General features: G+C 40.6%; 1 long non-coding RNA gene across 1 annotated transcript in view; it reads right to left on the reverse strand.

Moving 5' to 3' along the window:
• The window catches only part of LOC132594575 (uncharacterized), a 703,896-nt gene that overhangs the window by 423,985 nt on the left and 256,047 nt on the right, over positions 1 to 23,864 (reverse strand). Inside the window, exon 4 of the long non-coding RNA XR_009560781.1 lies at positions 14,462 to 14,658. This is a non-coding gene — a long non-coding RNA (uncharacterized lncRNA). The remainder of the gene's footprint in view (positions 1 to 14,461; positions 14,659 to 23,864) is intronic.

Raw genomic sequence — 23,864 nt, forward strand, 5'->3', positions numbered from 1 at the left:
TAGTTTCTGCTTTAAAACAAAGTGAATCAGTTATACATACACATATGTCCCTATATCTCTTCCCTCTTGCATCTCCCTTACTCCCACCCTCCCTATCCCACCGCTCTAGGTGGTCACAAAGCACCAAGCTGATCTCCCTGTGCTATGCGGCTGCTTCCCACTAGCTATCTATTTTACATTTGGTAGTGTATATATGTCCATGCCACTCTCTCACTTTGGCCCAGCTTACCCTTCCCCCTCCCATATCCTCAAGTCCATTCTCTAGTAGGTCTGCATGTTTATTCCCATCTTGCCCCTAGGTTCTTCATGATAATTTTTTTTTCTTAGATTCCATATATATGTGTTAGCATACAGTATTTGTATTTCTCTTTCTGACTTACTTCACTCTATATGACAGGCTCTAGGTGCATGCACCTCACTACAAATAATTAACTCAGTTTCATTCCTTTCTTTGGCTGAGTAATATTCCATTGTATATATGTGCCACATCTGCTTTATCCATTCATCCTGTTGATGGACACTTTGGTTGCTTCCATGTCCTGGCTATTGTAAATCATGCTGCAATGAACATTATGGTACATGACTCTTTTTGAATTATGGTTTTCTCAGGGTATATGCCCAGTAGTGGGATTGCTGGGTCGTATGGTAGTTCTATTTTTAGTTTTTTAAGGAACCTCCATACTGTTCTCCATAGTGGCTGTATCCATTTATATTCCCACCAACAGTGCAAGAGGGTTCCCTTTTCTCCACACCCTCTCCAGCATTTATTATTTGTAGTTTTGATGATGGCCATTCTGACCAGTGTGAGATGATATCTCATTGCAATTTTGATTTGCATTTCTCTAATGATTAATGATGTTGAGCATTCTTTCATGTGTTTGTTGGCAATCTGTATATCTTCTTTGCAGAAGTGTCTATTTCGTTCTTCTGCCCACTTTTGGATCTCGTTGTTTATTTCATATTCAGCTGCATGAGTTGCTTGTATGTTTTAGAGATTAATCCTTTGTCAGTTGCTTCATTTGCAAATATTTTCTCCCATTCTGAGGGTTGTCTTTTCGTCTTGTTTATGGTTTCCTTTGCTGTGCAACAGCTTTTAAGTCTCATTACGTCCCATTTGTTTATTTTTGTTTTTCTTTCCATTTCTGTAGAAGGTGGGTCAAAAAGGATCTTGCTGTGATGTATGTCATAGAGTGTTCTGCCTAAGTTTTCCTCTAGGAGTTTGATGGTGTCTAGACTTACATTTAGGTCTTTAATCCATTTTGAGTTTATTTTTGTGTACGGTGTTAGGGAGTGTTCTAACTTCATTCTTTTACATGTAGCTGTCCAGTTTTCCCAGCACCACTTATTGAAGAGACTGTCTTTTCTCCACTGTATATTGTTGCCTCCTGTATCAAAGATAAGGTGACCACAGGTGCCTAGATTTATCCTAGGGATTTCTATCCTGTTCCATTGATCTATATTTCTGTTTTTGTTCCATTACCATACTGTCTTGATTACTGTAGCTTTGTAGCAGAGTCTGAAGTCAAGGAGTCTGATTCCTCCAGCTCCATTTTTCTTTCTCAAGATTGCTTTGGTTATTTAGGGTCTTTTGTATTTCCATACAAATTGTGAAATTTTCTGTTCTACTCTGGGAAAAATGTCAGTCAGTGGTAATTTGATAGGGATTGCATTGAATCTGTAGATTGCCTTGGGTAGTAGAGTCATTTCCACAATGTTGATGCTTCAAATCCAAGAACATGGTATATCTCTCCATCTATTTGTATCATCTTTAATTTCTTTCATCAGTGTCTTATAATTTTCTGCATACAGGTCTTTTGTCTCCTTACGTAGGTTTATTCCTAGATATTTTATTCTTTTTGTTGCAATGGTAAATGGGAGTGTTTTCTTAATTTCACTTTTAAATTTCTCATCATTAGTGTATAGGAATGCAAGAGACTTCTGTGCATCAATTTTGTATCCTGCTACTTTACCAAATTCATTGATTAGCTCTAGTAGTTTCCTGGTAGCATCTTTAGCATTCTCTATGTATAGTATCATGTCATCTGCGAACAGCGACAGCTTTACTTCCTCTTTTCCGGTTTGCATTCCTTTTATTTCTTTTTCTTCTCTGATTGCTGTGGCTAAAACTTCCAAAACTATGTTGAATAACAGTGGTGAGAGTGGGCAACCTTGTCTTGTTCCTAAACTCAGTGGAAATGGTTTCAGTTTTTCACCACTGAGGACGATGATGGCTGTGGGTTTGTCATACATGGCCTTTATCATGTTGAGGAAAGTTCCCTCTATGCCTACTTTCTGCAGGGGTTTTATCATAAATGGGTGCTGAATTTTGTCGAAAGCTTTCTCTGCATCTATTGAGATGATCATATGGTTTTACTCCTTCAATTTGTTCATATGGTGTATCATGTTGATTGATACGTGTATATTGAAGAATACTTGCATTCCTGGGATAAACCCCACTTGATCATGGTGTATGATCCTTTGAATGTGCTGTTGGATCCTGTTTGCTGGTATTTTGTTGAGAATTTTTCCATCTATGTTCATCACAGATATTGGCCTGTAGTTTTCTTTCTTTGTGACATCTTTGTCTGGTTTTGGTATCAGGGTGATGGTGGCCTCATAGAATGAGTTTGGGAGTGTTCCTCCCTCTGCTATATTTTGGAAGAGTTTGAGAAGGATAGGTGTTAGCTCTTCTCTAAATCTTTGATAGAATTCGCCTGTGAAGCCATCTGGTCCTGGGCTTTTGTTTGTTGGAAGATTTTTAATCACAGTTTCAATTTCAGTGCTTGTGATTGGTCTGTTCACATTTTCCATATCTTCCTGGTTCAGTCTCAGAAGGTTGTGCATTTCTAAAAATTTGTCCATTTCTTCCAGGTTGTCTATTTTATTGGCATAGAGGTGCTTGTAGTAATCTCTCGTGATCTTTTGTATTTCTGCAGTGTCAGTTGTTACCTCTCCTTTTTCATTTCTAATTCTATTGATTTGAGTCTTCTCCCTTTTTTTCTTGATGAGACTGGTTAACGGTTTCTCAATTTTGTTTACCTTCTCAAAGAACCAGCTTTTAGTTTTATTGATCTTTGCTATCGTTTCCTTCATTTCTTTTTCATTTGTTTCTGATCAGATCTTTATGATTTCTTTCCTTCGGCTAAGTTTGGGGGGGTTTTTTGTTCTTCTTTCTCTAATTGCTTTAGGTGTAAGGTTAGGTTGTTTATTTGAGATGTTTCTTGTTTCTTAAGTTAGGCTTGTATACCTATAAACTTCCCTCTTAGAACTTCTTTTGCTGCATCCTGTAGGTTTTGGGTCGTCATGTTTTCATTGTCATTTGTTTCTAGGTATTTTTTGATTTACTCTTTGATTTTTTTTTTTCGGTACACGGGTCTCTCACTGTTGGTGGCCTCTCCTGTTGTGGAGCACAGGCTCCAGATGCGCAGGCTCAGCGGCCATGGCTCACGGGACCAGCCGCTCTGTGGCATGTGGGATCTTCCTGGACCGGGGCACGAACCCGTGTACCCTGCATCAGCAGGCGGACTCTCAACCACTGCACCACCAGGGAAGCCCTCCACTTTGATTTTTTCAGTGATCTCTTGGTTATTATTTAGTGTGTTGTTTAGCCTCCATGTGTTTCTATTTCCTACAGATTTTTTCCTGTAACTGATACCTAGTCTCATAGCATTGTGGATGCAAAAGATATTTGATATGATTTCAATTTCCTTAAATTTACCACGCCTTGTTTTGTGACCCAGGATATGATCTATCCTGGAGAATGTTCCATGAGCACTTGAGAAGAATGTGTATTTGGTTGTTTTCAGATGGAATGTCCTATAAATATTAATTAAGTCCATCTTGTCTAATGTATCATTTAAAGCTTGTGTTTCCTTATTTATTTTCATTTTGGACGATCTGTCCATTGGTGAAAGTGAGGAGTTAAAGTCACCTACTATAACTGTGTTACCGTCGATTTCCCCATTTATGGCTCTCAGTATCTACCTTGGGTATTGAGGTGCTCCTATATTGGGTGCATAAATATTTACAATTGTTATATCTTCTTCTTGGATTGATCCCTTGATCATTGTTAGTGTCCTTCTGTGTCTCTTGTAATAGTCTTTGTTTTAAACTCTATTTTGTCTGATATGAGAATTGCTACTCCAGCTTTCTTTTGATTTCCATTTGCATGGAGTATCTTTTTCCATCCCCTCACTTTCAGTCCGTATGTGTCCCTAGGTCTGAAGTGGGTCTCTTGTAGACAGAATATATATGGGTCTTGTTTTTGTATCCATTTAGCCAGTCTATGTCTTTAGGTTGGAGCATTTAACCCATTTACATTTAAGGTAATTATCAATATGTATGTTCCTATTACCCTTGTCTTAATTGTTTTGGGTTTATTATTGTAGGTCCTTCCCTTCATTTGTGTTTCCTGCCTAGAGAAGTTCCTTTAGCATTTGTTGTAAAGCTGGTTTGGTGGTGCTGAATTCTCTTAGCTTTTGCTTGTCTGTAAAGCTTTTAATTTCTCCATCAAATCTGAATGAGATCCTTGCTGGGTAGAGTAATCTTGGTTGTAGGTTTTTCTCCATCATCACTGTAAATATGTCCTCCCACTCCCTTCTGGTTTGCAGAGTTTCTGCTGAAAGATCAGCTGTTAACCTTATGGGGATTCCCTTATGTGTTATTTGTTGTTTTTCCATTGCTGCTTTTAATATTTGTTCTTTGTATTTAATTCTTGATAGTTTGATTAATATGTGTCTTGGCGTGTTTCTCCTTGGATTTATCCTGTATGGCACTCTCCGTCCTTCCTGGCCTTTATCATTTCCTTTCCCATATTGGGGAAGTTTTCAACTATACACACTTCAAATATTTTCTTAGTCCCTTCCTTTTTCTCTTCTTCTTCTGGGACCCCTATAATTCGAATGTTGGTGCATTTAATATTGTCCCAGAGGTCCCTGAGACTGTCCTCAATTCTTTTCATTCTTTTTTCTTTATTCTGCTCTGCAGTAGTTATTTCCACTATTTTATCTTTCAGGTCACTTATCTGTTTTTCTGCCTCAGTTATTCTGCTATTGATCCCTTCTAGAGAATTTTTAACTTCATTTATTGTGTTGTTTATCTCTGTCTGTTTGCTCCTTAGTTCTTCTAGGTCCTTGTTAAACGTTTCTTGTATTTTCTCCATTCTATTTCCAAGATTTTGGATCATCTTTACTATCATTATTCTAAATTCTTTTTCAGGTAGACTGCCTATTTACTCTTCATTTGTTAGGTCTGGTGGGTTTTTGCCTTGCTCCTTCATCTGCTGTGTGTTTCTCTGTCTTCTCATTTTGCTAAACTTACTGTGTTTGGGGTCTCCTTTTTGCAGGCTACAGGTTCATAGTTCACGTTGTTTTTGGTGTCTGTCCCCAGTGGCTAAAGTAGTTTCAGTGGGTTGTGTAGGCTTCGTGGTGGAGGGGACTAGTGCCTGTGTTCTGGTGGATGAGCCTGGATCTTTTCTTTCTGGTGGGCAGGTCCATGTCTGGTGGTGTGTTTCGGGGTGTCTGTGGCCTTATTATAATATTAGGCAGCCTCTGTGCTAATGGATGGGGTTGTGTTCCTGTTTTGCTAGTTGTTTGGCATTGGGTGTCCAGCACTGTAGCTTGCTGGTCATTGAGTGGAGCTGGGTTTTGGCATTGAGATGGAGATCTCTGGGAGATTTTCGCTGTTTGATATTCTGTGGATCTGGGAGGTCTCTTGTGGACCAGTGTCCTGAACTAGGCTGTCCCACCTCAGTGGCACAGCCCTGACGCCTGGCTGGAGCACCAAGAGCCTGTCCTCCACATGGCTCAGAATAAAAGGGAGAAAAAAAAGAAAGAAGGAAAGAAGAAGATAAAATAAAATAAAGTTATTAAAATAAAAAATAATTATTAGGAAAAAAAAGTTTTTAATTAAAAGAAAAGAAAATCAGACAGACAGAACCCTAGGACAAATGGTAAAAGCAAAGCTATACAGACAAAATCACACCCAGAAGCATACACATACACACTCACAAAAATAGAAAAAGTGAAAAATATATATATATCATTGCTCCCAAAGTCCACCTCCTCAATTTGGAATGATTCTTTGTCTATTCAGGTATTCCACAGATGCAGGTACAGCAAGTTGATTGTGGAGCTTTAATCCGCTGCTCCTGAGGCTGCTGGGAGAGATTTCCCTTTCTCTTCTTTGTTCGCACAGCTCCTGCAGTTCAGCTTTGGATTGGCCCTGCCTCTGCGTGTAGGTCGTCTGAGGCCGTCTGTTCTTCACTCAGACAGGATGGGGTTAAAGGAGCAGCTGCTTCGGGGGCTTTGGCTCACTCAGGCCGGGGGGAAGGAGGGGTACGGATGCGGGGCGAGCCTGTAGCGGCAGAGGCCAGTGTGATGTTGCACAGCCTGAGGCACCGTGTGTTCTCCCAGGGAAGTTGTCCCTGGATCCCGGGACCCTGGCAGTGGCGGGCTGCACAGGCTGCCGGGAGGGCGGTTGTGGATAGTGACCTGTGCTTGCACACAGGCTTCTTGGTGGCGGCAGCAGCAGCCTTAGCGTCTCATGCCCATCTCTGGGGTCCGCGCTGATAGCTGCGGCTCGCGCCCGTCTCTGGAGCTCCTTTAAGCAGCGCTCTTAATACCCTCTCCTCGCCCACCAGCAAACAAAGAGGCAAGAAAAAGTCTCTTGCCTCTTTGGCAGCTCCAGACTTTTCCCGGACTCCCTCCCGCCTAGCCGTGGTGCACTAACCCCCTTCAGGCTGTGTTCACGCCGCCAACGCCAGTCCTCTCCCTGTGCTCCGACTGAAGCCGGAGCCTCAGCTCCCAGCCCCGCCCGCCCCGGTGGGTGCGCAGACAAGCCTCTCGGGCTGGTGAGTGCCGGTCAGCCCTGATCCTCTGTGCGGGAATCTCTCCGCTTTGCCCTCCGCACCCATTTCTGCACTCTCCTCCGCGACTCCGAAGCTTCCCCCCTCCGCCACCCGCAGTCTCCGCCCGCGAAGGGGCTTCCTAGTGTGTGGAAACTTTTCCTCCTTCACAGCTCCCTCCCACTGGTGCAGGTCCCGTCCCTATCCTTTTGTCTCTGTTTATTCTTTTTTCTTTTGCCCTACCCAGGTACGTGGGGAGTTTCTTGCCTTTTGGGAGGTCTGAGGTCTTCTGCCAGCGTTCAGTACTGGTGTTCTGTAGGAGTTGTTCCACATGTAGATGTATTTCTGATGTATTTGTGGGGAGGAAGGTGATCACCGCGTCTTACTCTTCCACCATCTTGAAGCTCCCCCCTACGTCGTGACCAAATTTATCAATCCTTTTCATTTATGGTTTGCACTTTTTAAATTGAGCTTTTTAGTTTCCATGAAAAATCTTGCTGGGATTTTTATTGGAATTGCTCAATTTGGAAAGAATTGACATATTTACAAAACTGAGTTTTCCCCTCCCTGAACAAGATAAATCTGTCAAATTAACGGTTTTGACAAGTTTTAAAATTTTCTCCATAAATATATTACACATTTAAATGGTAGCATTTTAAATAGTACTTTAATCCTTTTTAGAAAACCACTTTTGTCTCTGTGTATCACCTTTATTACTGGATCTCAATCCTTTCTACACATTACAATCAACTGAGGATCATCTTAAAATAATAGTATAATGTATAGTATAGTATAATAATAATGCCTGAGGGTACACACCCAGTGGTTCTGATTTAATTAATCTGGGGTGAGGTCTAACTGCCAAGTGAACATGCAATAAGTATTGAGAACTACTGCTTTATGTCGCACCTCAACTTTTACATTTTGCGCCTATATTTTTTTCTACATATAATACCTTTGCTCTTATCCTACTGCTTTTTTAATTCTTAAGTTGGATGTTTAACTCATTAATTTTCAGTCTTTTTCAACTTCTAATATAAGCATTTCAGACTCTATATTTCCTTTCACTACCACTTTATCTGTATTCCCCTACTGTACTTTGATATGTACTATTTTATTTAATATTAGGTTTTAGATGAATTCTATACCTATGTTTTCTTCTGTGATCCATGAGTAAAATACTAACATGCTTTTAAATTTCCAACTATAAGGGGATTGGTTACATTTTTGTTACACATTTCTTACCTAAATGCATTTTGGTTAGAGAATATAATCCGTATGATACTGATTCTTACAAATATTTACAAATGTGTTTTGTGGCAATTGTACATGGTCACTTTTTTATATGCTTGAAAAGAATTTCTATTCTCTAATTGTTGGAAACAGTATTCTAATTGTATATGTCCACTAGATCGAACTTGTCAATTTTGTTATTCATTTTTTATTCTTTTGTTAGTCTTCTATCTATATCTTTACTGAGTTTTATCTGCTTGATCTATCAATTACTTGGAGAGGTATACAAAATTCTCTTATGATGGTGGAGTGGTCAATTTATCCTGACTCCATGTTTACTTTCTCTTTCCCTATCAGCTCCCTTTCAAGTTGCTGTCCACTCAGGTGATCCAGAAACGGACCTCTAAAGCGCAGAATCCAGGACATTCACACCTGGGATCCATATCTGGAATGGCTCTTTGCCTAGTAACAGCATCATTTGAAATTTACACATGCACGTGGGATGTCAAAGCCCATATTGGAAGCAGGTGGTGAAACTGAGCAATCCAGGTATTTTAGCAGTTCCTTGCAAAGCATGGAAAGAACTACCTCTCAATCTTCATCCCTATCTCTGATTCAATTCAGGACCCAAAGGCAAAGTAAACACCACAGTATTTAGTCAGTGGTGTTTCAAATAAGGAAATTCTTCTCTTTTTCATATGCTATAAACAGTCCAAGAGATAAAAATAGAGGAAAACTAAACCAAAGAACCCAAGGTGACACCGATATAGAAATCTAAAAATAAATCAAGACCAAAATAACCAGGGTGATTGGTTATTTCCATAAAGTAAAGACAGAATGCCTTACGCACGTGTATCTCAAGACATCAGCTCAAACATCAGGCACCCCAGTTTTGAAGATACATTTAGCTACTGGCAGTCTCAAATTAATTACAAGCTGTTCATCCCTAAAAAAGACATTCAATTTTAAAGGGCAAGTTCTGAAATTCATGGAGGGACTAGGAAGATAGAGAAGGAACTCTGGCTGGTGTTGATGCTGGTATATATATTAGATTGACCCATACATCTTTGCTCCACCTTTCTCAACTTTAACTTTCCTTCCCCCTCTCTACATAAATCTCTCAGGATCCATGTGTCATTTTTTCTCCTACAAGACAAGTTTTAGTGTTTATTATTTCCACTAGATTTGATTTCACCTGAATTGACAGATTGAGATATACAGATAGATAGATAGATAGATATAGATATATTAAATGTAATATATATAATGTGTAATACATGACAGGTAAATATATATAAGCATAAATACATATATATATGCATAAATGACTTGATGGGTAGGAGTGGCAGAGATAGCCGTATGTCCCAGGCTTATTCTTCGATGACACCAAGTTTAAAGGCAATAAATTTAACATTAACTACATTTCCTGGGGGAAAAAATGACAGTCATTAAGCCCCTCCTAATATGGTTCAACCACTGTTATTAGAATTGGCTTTCTGACTCAACTTGATAAAAAGAGCCCATTGGTGAAGCATTTAGCACCTCCCAAAATGCATGTGATAGTCACAAGTTTCCTTTTACCCTTCTCAGAAGAAGAAGAAAAAAAAGCTTTGACAAATAACTATGAAGGACTAGGAGGCTGGACTGTCCAATATTGAAAAGACTTGACCTTGTCTCCCTCTGGAAAAAAAAGAGTAGAATGAGACAGCCAGGGAGTAAATGGTGCGGGTGAAGAGAAGGGAACAGCCCACACAGCCTGAGACGCATCACTCATAGACTATTAAGCTAATGTGTGTCATCCTAAGGCTGGAAGATTAATCAGTGCGTACCAGCTCCTGCTAATGTCCCTGGTTCTATAAATCACCAACAGTCCTAATTAGAATCATCTCTTAGGAGACCCGCCATATTACACTGCCTCAGAAATACAGAAGAGAAACCAAAAATAATGAGCCTGTGGTGGTTGAGGTCATCCCTGCCTCTCACTTCTGTAGATCTATTTATTTTTCACTCAACAAATATTTACTGAGTAACTACGACTTGCAGGCATTGTGTTTAGCATAGCAGTGAATGAACTCGGCACTCATGGAGTTTACTAAGAAAGACATGAGTCCTGCCATCAAGGAGATTGCCAAGAAAGGGACAGATAAAAGGGTGCAAGAATTCATACAAGAAGGATATCAGGGAATCTGTTTATAAAAGGGAAGAAGCAGAAGGCACGATAGTTTTCATACTAAGTACTTCCTTGCTATGATGGTTCCAGGTGAAAAACAGGGTACTTGGTCAAATTTGAGTTGCAGATAAATAAGAAATAATTATTTTAGTAGGCGCATACCACTCGTATTACTTGGGAAAACCTACACTAAAAAAGTATTCATTGTGTATGTGAAATTTGATTTCACACTATACTACAAAGCTACAGTAAGCAAGAAAGTATGGTACTGGCACAGAAACAGAAATATAGATCAATGGAACAGGATAGAAAGCCCAGAGATAAACCCACACACATATGGTCACCTTATCTTTGATAAAGGTGGCAAGAATATACAATGGAGAAAAGACAGCCTCTTCAGTAACTGGTGCTGGGAAAACTGGAAAGCTACATGAAAAAGAATGAAATTAGAACACTCCCTAACAGCATACACAAAAATAAACTCAAAATGGATTACAGACCTAAATGTTAAGGCCAGACACTATCAAACTCTTAGAGGAAAACACAGGCAGAACACTCTATGACATAAATCACAGCAAGATCCTTTTTGACCCACCTCCTAGAGAAATGGAAACAAAAATAAACAAACGGGACCTAATGAGACTTAAAAGCTTTTGCACAGCAAAGGAAACCATAAACAAGACAAAAAGACAACCCTCAGAATGGGAGAAAATATTTGCAAATGAAGCAACTGACAAAGGATTAATCTCCAAAATATAAAAGCAGCTCATGCAGCTCAGTATCAAAAAAACCCAAACAACCCAATCCAAAAATGGGCAGAAGACCTAAATAGACATTTCTCCAAAGAAGACATACAGATGGCCAACAAGCACATGAAAGGATGCTCAACATCGCTAACAATTAGAGAAATGCAAATCAAAACTACAGTGAAGGGGCTTCCCTGGTGGCGCAGTGGTTGAGAGTCCGCCTGCCGATGCAGGGGACACGGGTTCGTGCCCCGGTCCGGGAATATCTCACATGCCGCAGAGTGGCTGGGCCCGTGAGCCATGGCTGTTGAGCCTGTCCGTCCGGAGCCTGTGCTCCGCAACAGGAGAGGCCACAACAGTGAGAGGCCTACATACTGCAAAAAAAAAAAAAAAAAAAACTACAATGAGGTATCACCTCACACTGGTCAGAATGGCCATCGTCAAAAAATCTACAAACAATAAATGCTGGAGAGGGTGTGGAGAAAAGGGAACCCTCTTGCACTGTTAGTGGGAATATAAATTGATACAGCCACTATGGAGAACAGTATGGAGGTTCCTTAAAAAACTAAAAATAGAACTACTATACGACCAAGCAATCCCACTAGTGGGCATATAACCTGAGAAAACCATAATTCAAAAAGAGTCATGTACCACAATGTTCATTGCAGCACGATTTACAATAGCCAGGACATGGAAACAACCTAAGTGTCCATCGACAGATGAGTGGATAAAGAAGATGTGGCACATATATACAATGGAATACTACTCAGCCATAAAAAGAAATGAAATTGAGTTATTTGTAGTGAGGTAGATGGACCTAGAGTCTGGCATACAGAGTGAAGTAAGTCAGAAAGAGAAAAACAAACACTGTATGCTAACACATATATATGGAATCTAAAAAAAAAATGGTTCTGAAAAACCTAGGGGCAGGACAGGAATAAAGACGCAGACATAGAGAGTGGACTTGAGGACACGGGGAGGGGGAAGGGTAGGCTGGAATGAAGTGAGAGAGTGGCATGGGCATATATACACTACCAAATGTGAAGTAGATAGCTAGTGGGAAGCAGCCGCATAGCACAGGGAGATCAGCTTGGTGCTTTGTGACCACCTAGAGGGGTGGGATAGGGTGGATGGGAGGTAGACACAAGAGGGAGGAGATGTGGGGGTATATGTATATGTATAGCTGATTCACTTTGTTATAAAGTAGAAACTAACACTCCATTGTAAAGCAATTATACTCCAATAAAGATGTTAAAAAAAAAGAACACTCCCTAATATCATATACAAAAATAAACTCAAAATGGACTAAAGACCTAAATGTAAGGCCAGACACTATAAAACTCCTAGAGGAAAACATAGGAAGAACACTCTTTGACATAAATCACAACAAGATCTTTTTTGACCCACCTCCTAGAGTAATGAAACTAAAAACAAAAATAAACAAATGGGACCTAATGAAACTTAAAAGCTTTTGCACAGCAAAGGAATCCATAAACACGATGAGAAGATAACCCTCAGAATGGGAGAAAATATTTGCAAACGAAGCAACTGACAAAGGATTAATCTCCAAAATATACAAACAGCCATACAGAGAGCCAACAAACCCATGAAAAGACGCTCAACATCACTAATTATTAGCAAAATGCAAATCAAAACTACAATGAGGTACCACCTCACACTGGTTAGAATGGGCATCATCAGAAAATCTACAAACAACAAATGCTGGAGATGGTGTGGAGAAAAGGGAACCCTCTTGCAGTGTTGGTGGGAATGTAAACTGATACAGCCACTCTGGAGAACAGTATGGAGGTTCCTTAAAAAACTAAAAATAGAATTAATACATAACCCAGCAATCCCACTACTGGGCATATACCTAGAGAAAACCATAATTCAAAAAGACACATGCACCCCAACAATCACTGCAGCACTATTTGCAATAGCCAGGTTATGGAAGCAATCTAAACGCCCATCGACAGATGAATGGATAAAGAAGATGTGGTACATAAATACAATGGAATATTACTCAGCCATAAAAAGGAACAAAACTGGGTCATTTGTAGAGATGTGGATGGACCTAGAGACTGTCATACACGGTGAAGTATGTCAGAGAAAAACAAACATATAATATTGCTTATATGTCGAATCTAGAAAAATTATACACATGAACATATTTGCAAAGCAGAAGTAGAGAGACACAGACATAGAGAACAAACGTATGGATACCAAGGAGGGAGGGGGGTGGGATAAATTGGGAGATTGGGATTGACATATATACAGTACTATGTATAAAGTAAATAACTAATGAGAACCTACTATATAGCACAGAGAACTCTACTCAATGCTCTGTGGTGACCTAAATGGGAAGGAAATCCAAGAAAGAGGGGAGATATATATATATATATATATATATATACATATAGTTGATTCACTTTGCTGTACAACAGAAACTAACACATTTTAAAGGAACTATACTCCAATAAAAATTAAATAAGTAAATAAATTTAACCAGGCATCCTTTATTTTTATTCATTAAATCTCACAACTCTACTCCCTATTATCTCTCTTTGTGATAATCCCAGCAGAGATTTCTCTGGGAGGGAGGGGAGCAAACCAGTATGTGGGCCTCTTTTTAATTTTATCAGCGCCAATATTCTTAGCCAGAGTGATCTTTTAAAGCATATATCAAATCACATCACTCTCATGCTTAAAACCCTCTCCTTAATTTCTATCATATCCACAATAAAAATCCAAACTCCTTACCAAACTCTGTAAAGGTCGTACATGATCTGACCCCTGCGTATCCCTCTAAATTTCACAACAGCCCTATGCAGAGGACAGCATTATTAGCCCCATTCAACAGGTGAGAAAAAACGAAGCCTAGATAAGGAGAATGTAAACTACTATATATGAAAACTAGCTGTCTCGTATTAAAAGGATTATGGAATTAGTGCAAGGAGTATAAACACAAATTGGAAAAAATTAAAAATGATAACATCCAATGTTGGGAAGCATGCAGAAAAATGGGCACTTTATGCATCATAGTGTGAATTGGCCATGGCGTTTTGGAGAGAGATTTGGCTGTGTTTATGACCATTTGAAAATATGCGTCCTCTGCGTGACCGTTCATATTCTAGGTCTTATCCTAGTTACATGTCCACGTACACTCATCTATGTATGTAAATGTATAAAAGAAGATCAGAGATTTCGCAAAAAATTCTTTTTGGTGGTTACTTCTACGGAAGAGAGTGAGAGTGGGGCAGGAGGGGTCAATAGGGACTTTCACTTTTTACTGAATTCTTCATGAAAGATTTATGGCTAGGATGTATTTGTGATTTTCTTATGTTCTTTAAATTAGTATTTTTTAAAAATAAAGACAACAAGCTAGATAAACACACTCCAAAAGTCTTTGCTGATGGCAGGATTATGAACACCTTATTTATTTTGTCTCTTCAAACAGGGTACTCTTACCTTAACTGAAAATTGAGGGCTTCCCTGGTGGCACAGTGGTTGAGAGTCCGCCTGTTGGTGCAGGGGACACGGGTTCGTGCCCCGGTCCGGGAAGATCCCACGTGCCGCGGAGCGGCTGGGCCCGTGAGCCATGGCCGCTGAGCCTGCGCGTCCGGAGCCTGTGCTCCACAGCGGGAGAGGCCACAACAGTGAGAGGCCTGCATACCGCAAAAAAAAAAAAAAAAGAAAATTGACTCTTTAGAAATCTTGATGGACACTAGAGGGAAAAACTATCACGTAAAAACCGCAAGTCATTTTCTTTATCGGAAATAATAAGAACTCAAATCAACTTTGGGGCAGACTGCTCTTTCATTTTGGTGAAATTCCCCTGAACAGTCCCTGGTTATATAAATAAAACACGTCGATTTTTCTAGGAGAAAACTATAAAGTAATTTGAATGTAGAGGTTTTAGAGTCAAAAGTAGCTGTTCTCTTCCATAATGTAAATTCTTATATATGATGGAGTCAGGGCTGTTTCTGCAGATTTTATTGCTATGGGGTTGGTAGGGTGGTGGCTTTCGATGAATTTAGACCACTCTGTGCTTGGATGGTTGCTTGTGCACCTGGAGATGTGGAAATGTTTAGCAATTTCCCACTAGATAGCTTTAGTTGAGACCCAGAAAACTACAGGAGAGATGCACAGACATGAACCTGACCTACTGCATACACGTAATTCTAATGAAAGGGGAACCACAAGGTTTATGTGACTTAAATTAGACTAGATTGGTAGCATTCTATGTATTGTACTTTTAATTTGAAACCAAATGATCCGAAGTTGGGAAATGCACTGATGCTGAATACATCATCTTCTCATGTCACTGTCTTTATGCTTAAAGAGTAAGGGTACAATTCCACAAGGCCTCAAACAAGACAGTGGGAATTGTCCTTTCAGAGGAGTTGACATTCCCATTAGCACTCATTAAAATGACAGGACTTGGGGAAGGAAATTAGAGCATGGGAATTGGTCCTCATTTCGAGATAAGGGGAAACGTTTTCTCTCCCTGGGCATAGAAGGAGCTGGAGCTTGACCTAGAAGCTATCGTGTAAATACAATCACATTCACTGTTGCTTGGTGCAGGGAGTGGCAGTTAGCTAGCTGCTGGCCACAAAGAAGCAAGCCAAGACCTAGGCAGAGAGATGCCCTTTATGAAATCCTTATGGGCTGTGAGAGCAGCCATGTATACTACTAGTGGGCGTGGTGAAGTATCCTCTATGCTGCATTTCCCTTCTGGGACCTCCAATCTTTCAGCGAAATGTTCTGAAAAGAAGGGCTAACTTCATGCGTGTACCACGTGTGCAGGTGCACAGGGCAACACACTGAGATGGGTCCCACCATGCTTTTAACGCTGTACGGTTGCCATCTTGAAATTCATAATAAATTTTTGAACAAGCAGCTCACATTTTTTTGCCACTGAACCCCACAAATGGAAAAGCCAGTCTTGCTCAAAAGTTTCAGCCTTTTATCAGCTGTAAGGCACCTGGGACATGTCACAGGGTCTTCACTGCATGGTTGAGGTTGTGATAACCACAGTGGACATAAACGGAAAGTCCCTGTACCGAGCAAAGCCACTGACCCTGAGGCTGTTGGCAGCACGGGCAGAGCGCTTTGACCAAGTCACAAGCACCCTTGAAGATTCTCATAAAGTGCGAAGACGTGCAAGAGGACCTAGGCAGATGGAGATCTCAAAGTCTCTATAACTTAATTAAACAAAGAAGACATGACTTCACTGAAAGTCCGTTATCTGGAATTATTGGTTGTGGCCCTTTGGTTTGTTTGCATTTCTTTGCTTTTAATGACGGGCATACATTAATCATGTGAAAAGTTAAGAGAAGCAGCACCACCCTTTATTCAAGTCAGGAGGAATCTTCATGCGCACTTAGTCCAGCAATTCTCATTCTATGTGTTAAAGACCGCTGAAGGAAGGTGCTAGCACAGGAAACTATGTGCGCCAGGATCCTCTGTAGGCAGGATAAATAAAGGGACTAATTGTCCCCTCAGCCTGAGGGCTTTTACCTGCCCCTTCTCCTTACCTGTTGAACTCCTACAGACGCTTTGGGCCTTAGCTTAGACATGACCTTCACAGGAAAGCCTTCACAGGCTGCCTCAGGTGCTCCTTTTCTGAGCTGCCAGAGCACCTGTACCTGTTCCACGCTACCTATCTCCCAGTAATTTACCTGTCTCCCCTATGGAGAATGAGTCTTTGGAAGTAGAAAGCCTGGCTCATTCATCTTTGTTTTCCCTACCACTTAGCAAGGCTCCTGCCCTATCTTAGGTGCTAGTAAACTGTGGGTGAACAACCACCTGCATGAACAAAGTACTATATTCAAACTGCATATGATGCTGCAATTATTTAAAAAACACATTTGTTTTATAGTCTTACCGTCCTTAAGTATTCAACTCACAGATACACTAAGTACGCATTACTATCATGGCAGTCTGTGAAATTCTTTGCTAATAAAAAGGGTCCTTCAAAATTGAAAATATTGAGAATTGCATATGTAGTTTAACTCTTTTACTGTACAAATGAAGGTACAGAGGGATCACGTCCACTTGCGCAATGGCTCAAACTTTATCAAGGGCAATAGGGCCAACAGCCAGCACCTGGACCTCAGTCCTTGCCTGACTTTTCTAATTCCCTGTTGTTTCTCCCTCTCAACCCCTAAATTTCGCAGTGCCGCCTGTGAAAACAAGATTGATGTAAAATAGCTTTCCTGCATAGAGAACAGACATATGGTTGCCAAGGGGGAGTGGAGGGAGGTGGGGAAGGGTTGGATTGGGAGTTTGGGATTATCAGATGTAAACTATTATATACAGAATGGATAAACAACAGGTTCCTACTGTACAGCACAGGGAACTATAGTCAATCTCCTGTGATAAACCATAATGGAAAAGACTATAGAAAAGAATGTATACATATGTATAACTGAATCATTTTTCTGTACAACAGAAATTAACACAACATTGTGAGTCTAGTATACTTCAATTAAAAAAAAAAGAAAAAGAAAAAAATTGCTTTCTTGTACTGGCTCCTCCCTCAGGTCTACAAAGCAGCAGCAGCAAAGTGGCCCAGGTCTCAAGGCCCATGTCTGGGACCCAAGGGGCTAAATGCAAGAATCATGCAAGGCAGTGGGCAGGCAGGCTGAGTGTATCAGCGTCAGGTCACGACACAGGTCACGACACAGGGCACGACAAAGCCGTCAAGTGTTTTGTCCAACGTAGGGTCTGGCGACATCACATGCTGAGCCAAGGGGTGAGGGTATAAAAAATTTCTGCAGCCAAAATTCCCAATAGTATATGATTCCTAGAAAGGCAGGGCTTATCTCATTCACTGCTCTATCCCTAGTGCCTAGCACAGTGCCTGGAACATAGTTGCTACTTAAATATTTACTGACAGAATAAATACATTCAAAATGGGTGTTGAGCTTCTTCTCCACGTCTCAAAGGGACGTCTCTCAAAGCTACTTCCAGCAGTAAACCTTTTGCAGGTCCACCTGTCTGATGCTAAATGAATACCCCATGGTCTCAGTTTGGCTCCCTCAATATCCAAGTTATCATGCGAGGCAACAATTAAGGAAAGAGGGGAATACCCAAGGGGAACCCATCCTTAAGGTTGGAAATGACGGGAAAAGATGGATTCCACCTGAGGCTAAAATAAAAGACACCAGGTCAGAAGCTCACATGCATAAATGGGCCGTTCAAGCTTATGCCGCAAGTAGAGTGAAAGCACTGCTACCACTCCCTGGAGCGACACCCACAGGAAGGCCTTTTGTAAAGACTTTGTTTTGTTTTCCTTTTAGGTTTTCATTTTATGTTCCTTATAATGCGGTTCCTTCTGGATAAATAAGGGGAGGGAGATGAGTAGAATATGATAGGTAGAGAGGAGTGTGACTGTTTCTGGGTTCCACACACCCCAGGTATGGACCCTGAGCCATGCACACTCCTGAGAAGTTCTGATATAAATTTACCTTTTCTCCATAATGGGGTTGGGGACCTTGAGATTTTATAACAATTACTTCCACCTTCATTTGCCCTGCTTGTTTAGACACAGATTTTGTGGCCACTTCAAGATGGGAATTTTCTGATAATTTTCACCTGCCTGGATGCCATTTCATGACACCTCTTTATGCGAGTTTTCATGTCATTAATTTCCCCTCTTTACTCCTGTTAGGAGCCAGTGTCCTTTAATGTCGTCCACTGAATTTCCCAGGAGTGAACACCTTTTTTTCATCTTGCAAACATCTCCTAATTAATGGTCACCACCGCCTTCTCATTAATGCTCAATACAGGAGGTAATTAATGATCACTCACGCACCAGATGAGATTTTCAGGCGCGGCTCACTCCAGCAGCGCTGTGGCTTTTGCGACCTCAGCCTAAATTCTGTTTCTATGTCCTTTCTGTAAGGGGAAGGATGCCACAATCTCACGTTCTCAACTTCTCCCAAGCAACAGACAACAGACCCTTTCCATCAGTCAGTAAACATTTTCAAGTCTTCTCCATGTATATATACACATATATACCCACACACATATATATTTTTTAAGTTCAATGGCAATAAAAAGGCACCACGGTCCTTCAACTATCTCTCTCTAGCTATTACCTCCACTCTTCACATCCACAGCAAGCATCTTCCATGAGTAATCTACACTCACTGTCCCTACTTGCCTTTTAACCAAGTAAAATCTGGTTACTAAAATACACTTGCGGGCTTCGCTGGTGGCACAGTGGTTGAGAATCCGCCTGCCAATGCAGGGGACCCGGGTCTGGGAAGATCCCACATGCCGTGGAGCAACTAAGCCCGTGAGCCACAACTACTGAGCCCACGAGCCACAACTACCGAAGCCCACGCACCTAGAGTCCGTGCTCCGCAACAAGAGAAGCCACTGCAATGAGAAGCCCGTGCACTGCAATGAAGAGTAGCCCCCGCTCTCTGCGACCAGAGAAAGCCCAAACACAGCAACAAAGACCCAACACAGCTAGAAATAAAAAATAAAATAAACTTGCTACTGAAATTATTCACTAAGCTCAGCACTTACTCTAAATGCAAGAATCTTTGAATTCTATGTGCCATATATTTCTAATGACCATCACTTTTTTTTTTTTTTTTTTTTTTGTGGTACGCGGGCCTCTCACTGTTGTGGCCTCTCCCGTTGCGGAGCACAGGCTCCGGACGCATAGGCCCAGCAGTTGTGGCTCACAGGCCCAGCCGCTCCGCGGCATGTGGGATCCTCCCGGACCGGGACAAGAACCCACGTCCCCTGCATCGGCAGATGGACTCTCAACCACTGCGCCACCAGGGAAGCCCCATCACTTTTTTTTTAGTAATTATTCTGGTTATGTTGATAGTACCGCTTAGTTTGTCTTGGCTCTCATCAAATTTCTTATATGTTTAGCCTCATTTTCCTTCACTTTACTCTATCCATCACTTAAATATTGATATATTCCAAGCTTCCTCCTTGGCTCTCTTTCCTAAAATCATCTACTCTTCTGTTTTTCCTGATCATTTTCCAAACTGGTGTCTTCTACCCCATTATATTTCCTGAGTCCAGGTTCATTATTTGGCTTTCTACTGAAAACCTCCACTTAGATGACCCACAGATAACTCACAGGCAACATTTTCCAAGCTAGATTTATCATCGACCCCACTTCAAATCTCCTGCTCCTCTGGTGTTCTTAGTGAAGAGCATCACTACTCATCAGTTGTTCATGTCAGAACTGCAGAAGTCAATCCTGATTCCTCCATGTCTCTCAACCCATCAAACACAATCAAGTCTTGTCAACACTAATTATCACTTCAACTCTTATCTTTCTTTCTCCACTAATAGTTTATCCCCAACAGTATGAATTCCAAAATCTTTATCGCAACCATCCAATGCTCATCTATTTAGCTGATGTTTATTGTGTTGCCAACTCTGTTCTAAGCATGGTGCAACATGCTCTTCGGGTTTAAGTCCGCGGCTGCCTCTGTAGTGTCATCTCTTCTGCCAATCCAACCTCCTTGCCACTGTCCTTGCTTGAATCATAACAATTTACTTACGTCTAACTAAATACACACTGCTCTGTTGCTTCTCTACCTGTGTATAGACTATTTGTTGTAACTGAGGGATTTTTCAAAGATTCAGTTTAAGTATTAATTGAAAATAATTAAATACCGAGTTACTCTATACTATTTGTTCCAGATATGTTATTTGATTTTCTTCCTGGCAGTCCTTCTGCATTGTCATTGGTCAGACCCATTGCTACTACAAGGAAAGGAGTGAATTGGGCTGAGGAGGTCTTTCTGGAGCTAGGACATGTGGGCTAGATGGACCTGAGGTGAGGAAGAGAACCAAGGGTAACAGGCCTGCTTAGGAAGTCTTCCAGCCCAGTCAAGAAAAGCTGGACCAGATTGGGCTGAAGTTACCCAAATACTTTTGGAGTACACTTATTCAATACTTTAACCCAAAGAAATTCTTTGGTATAGAATCTAAATCCTGAGTTAAACCTGCGAGAGAAAAAATGCTGAGACTCAAAGATCTTTTACCCTCCTCTCAACAAGGGGATGAGCCCCATGTCTTTATGGGTATTCTGCTACCATTGAAATAGGGAAAGAGAACAGTGAGGAATGCTAACATCTCTTTGTCCTTTTTTTCTATTTCTTTAAGCTTCTCATTACCTAACACTACTCCTGGATCATCCCCTTTACTAAAATTCAACTTGTTTTCTCAATATATCCTTCAATGAGTGTTCCCACCTGCTGCAAATGCTATCTTTGCAGAGATGATTTTTCAATCTAATTTTCCAGCCTAATACTCCCCTCTGACCATTCTTGACTCTCTGTCTGGTTTGTTTGACTCTGACTCGAGAAACCTCCCTAGGATTTGAAACTCAGCATGGAAATAAAATACATCCATTTTCTCCTGCCCCTAAAACCAGACCCAGTCCCAACTATAAGAGATACAACCTAATTTGGGGGTCTTGACTATAAGAAATCACAGGTATTCAAACCATCATCAAATCTTTGTTTCTTAAATTATTTACTGGCAATGTTACAAATGCATTGCTGGTAAACAATTGCTCCAAAATCCAGTTTCCAAAACACTATCTCTCAATTTCATAACAAGAACAAGAACAACAAAAAACATGTCTATAGGATTTATTTTGTACTGAGCACTGTTCTAAACTGACTATGAGACAGGCACTACTATTACCCAAACTCTACTGATAGAGAAATAGGCAGAGAGAAACTAAGAGATTACCAAAGGTTACACAGCTAGTAAATGTTAGAGGCATACTATTAAACTAGGTCATCTGGCTCTCAAGTCCATACTCTTTAACTATTAATGTTATTCTTGTCCCCTTTTGATTATCAGGCCAGAGGTAAAATTCATCTGACATTTCGCATTCTCTCCCCAACAGACTTTCAAGATGCTATAATTAAAGACACATCTTACAATATCCTAATCTAAACCCCACATTTGAAATATCCAACACAGTAGCCACCAGCCACAGGTGGCTACTGAGCCCTTAAAATATGGCTAGTGCAACTGACCGACTGAATTTTTGATTTTATTTAATTACTTTAAATTTAAATTTAAATAGCCACATGTACCAATGACTACTATCTTGGACAGTGCAGTATCATTGGCTTTTTTTTTTCCTGGTGTGGTGATGCTGAAATTTCTTAGCTTTTGCTTGTCTGTAAAGCTTTTTTTTTTTTTACATCTTTATTGGAGTATAATTGCTTTACAATGGTGTGTTAGCTTCTGCTTTATAACAAAGTGAATCAGCCATACGTACACGTATATCCCCATATCCCCTCCCTCTTGCGTCTCCCTCCCTCCCACCCTCCCTATCCCACCCCTCTAGGTGGTCACAAAGCACCAAGCTGATCTCCCTGTGCTATGTGGCTGCTTCCCACTAGCTCTCTAGTTTACATTTGGTAGTGTATATATGTCCATGCCACTCTCTCACTTCGTCCCAGCTTACCCTTCCCCCTCCCCGTGTCCTCAAGTCCATTCTCTACGTCTGCATCTTTATTCCTGTCTTGCCCCTGGGTTCTTCATAACCATTTTTTTTTAGATTCCATATATATGTGTTAGCATATGGTATTTGTTTTTCTCTTTCTGACTTACTTCACTCTGTATGACAGACTCTAGGTCTATCCACCTCACTACAAATAACTCAATTTCATTTCTTTTTATGGCCGAGTAATATTCCATTGTATATATGTGCCACATCTTCTGGCTTTTCTTTAGTAAACAGAAAATGGATGTTGACTAAGCACATATTTGCCACTGAAAAGAAAACAAATGGATGAGCATGGCCTTTTCTTCCCAATATAATAGGGCATATTGGGGATCTAAGACACAGGGAAAAGTACATAGCAATGCAATGTTGATGTTGAATGAAGAGTGATACTAGGACAAGACAGGCCAAAAGAAGTCATGACTCAACCACTTCACACATAGGTCATGTTTGGTTCATGGCAAACAGGTACAAGGTTACAGCCAGAGAGCTAGGGGACAAGATCAAGAGGGGACAGATTGAACAAGAGAAAAAGCATACATCATACTTTTGGATGTTAACTTAAAACAACAAGGAGCAGATCAGCTGTGGTATAAAAGCTGAGGCAAGTCAGAAGTCTCGACAAGGCAAAGGGGCTCAGGTATAGTACAGCCTGAGTGTATATGCAGTAATTAACTCACACTAGGCATCACACAACAAAGAATGAAATTGAAATAGGAAGGCAGATGATACATTTTAAAAGAAAAGTGCAAGCAAGTGGGTTTACCTTCCAGATGCACCTACAGGTGGACCAGGTCCTTTCAGACCTTTGATCCGAATATTAACAGGTACTGCCTCGTGGGCACCTACTGTGAGCCTGACACCATTTCACATGCTTTATACATACATAATATATTTAACCTTATAAGGAAAGTATTATTATTATCTTCATTTTATACATGAGAAAACTGAACCTCAGGGAGCTTATCTTCCAAGAATCACACAGCTGTTTAGGGGTAAAACCAGGATTTGAATCAAAGTCTGTCCAATTTCAAAGTCCATCTAATTTGCACTACTCTATAACTATAAAGTAGATATCTTTAGGCATAGAGGGAAAGTTTCTTTGGGGGGAATTTGCCAGACCAAACAGGGAAAAGGAGTCCTCTTCAAAGAGAAGTTGAAAAGAGTCAGAGCCTGAAATGATATGTCTGATAAGGTGTTAACATCCAAAATATATAAAGAATTCATACATTAATATTAAAAAACCCAATCCGATTAGAAAATGGGCAGAGGACCTGAGGAGGCTTTTTCCAAAGAAGACATACAGATGGCCAACAGGCACATGAACAGATGTTCAACATCGTTAATCACCAGGGAAAC

This window comes from Globicephala melas, chromosome X, assembly GCF_963455315.2.
Source record: "Globicephala melas chromosome X, mGloMel1.2, whole genome shotgun sequence".
NCBI lineage: Eukaryota > Metazoa > Chordata > Mammalia > Artiodactyla > Delphinidae > Globicephala > Globicephala melas.